Source organism: Triticum dicoccoides, chromosome 3A (genome assembly GCF_002162155.2).
Source record: "Triticum dicoccoides isolate Atlit2015 ecotype Zavitan chromosome 3A, WEW_v2.0, whole genome shotgun sequence".
NCBI classification, from domain to species: Eukaryota; Viridiplantae; Streptophyta; class Magnoliopsida; order Poales; family Poaceae; genus Triticum; species Triticum dicoccoides.
In genome coordinates this window covers 11,748,040-11,749,545 of record NC_041384.1, presented here as the reverse complement: position 1 = coordinate 11,749,545, position 1,506 = coordinate 11,748,040, and positions in this window count along the sequence as shown.

Here is a 1,506-nt window from a genome sequence, read left to right as displayed (position 1 = left end):
CTCGTTGCTATGCATCACATGATCTTGCGTGTGCGTAGGAAATTTTTTGAAATTACTACGAAACCCAACAGTGGCATCCGAGCCTAGGTTATTTATGTTGATGTTATATGCACGAGTAGAACACAAGTGAGTTGTGGACGATACAAGTCATACTGCCTACCAGCATGTCATACTTTGGTTCGGCGGTATTGTTGGACGAGACGACCCGGACCAACCTTACGCGTACGCTTACGCGAGACCGGTTCCCTCGACGTGCTTTGCACAGAGATGGCTTGCGGGCGACTGTCTCTCCAACTTTAGTTGAACCAAGTATGGCTACGCCCGGTCCTTGCGAAGGTTAAAACGGAGTCTATTTGACAAACTATCGTTGTGGTTTTGATGCGTAGGTGAGATTGGTTCTTACTTAAGCCCGTAGCAGCCACGTAAAACATGCAACAACAAAGTAGAGGACGTCTAACTTGTTTTTGCAGGGCATGATGTGATGTGATATGGTCAAGGCATGATGCTGAATTTTATTGTATGAGATGATCATGTTTTGTAACCAAGTTATCGGCAACTGGCAGGAGCCATATGGTTGTCGCTTTATTGTATGCAATGCAATCGCGATGTAATGCTTTACTTTATTACTAAACGGTAGTGATAGTCGTGGAAGCATAAGATTGGCGAGATGACAACGATGCTACGATGGAGATCAAGGTGTCGCGCCGGTGTCGATGGTGATCATGACGGTGCTTCGGAGATGGAGATCACAAGCACAAGATGATGATGACCATATCATATCACTTATATTGATTGCATGTGATGTTTATCTTTTTATGCATCTTATCTTGCTTTGATTGACGGTAGCATTATAAGATGATCTCTCACTAAATTATCAAGAAGTGTTCTCCCTGAGTATGCACCGTTGCCAAAGTTCGTCGTGCCCAGACACCACGTGATGATCGGGTGTGATAAGCTCTACGTCCATCTACAACGGGTGCAAGCCAGTTTTTGCACACGCAGAATACTCAGGTTAAACTTGACGAGCCTAGCATATGCAGATATGGCCTCGGAACACGGAGACCGAAAGGTCGAGCGTGAATCATATAGTAGATATGATCAACATAACGATGTTCACCATTGAAAACTACTCCATCTCACGTGATGATCGGTCATGGTTTAGTTGATTTGGATCACGTAATCACTTAGAGGATTAGAGGGATGTCTATCTAAGTGGGAGTTCTTAAATAATATGATTAATTGAACTTAAATTTATCATGAACTTAGTACCTGATAGTATCTTGCTTGTCTATGTTGATTGTAGATAGATGGCTCGTGCTGTTGTTCCGTTGAATTTTAATGCGTTCCTTGAGAAAGCAAAGTTGAAAGATGATGGTAGCAATTACACGGACTGGGTCCGTAACTTGAGGATTATCCTCATTGCTGCACAGAAAAATTACGTCCTGGAAGCACCGCTGGATGCCAGGCCTGCTGCTGGAGCAACACCAGATGTTATGAACGTCTGGC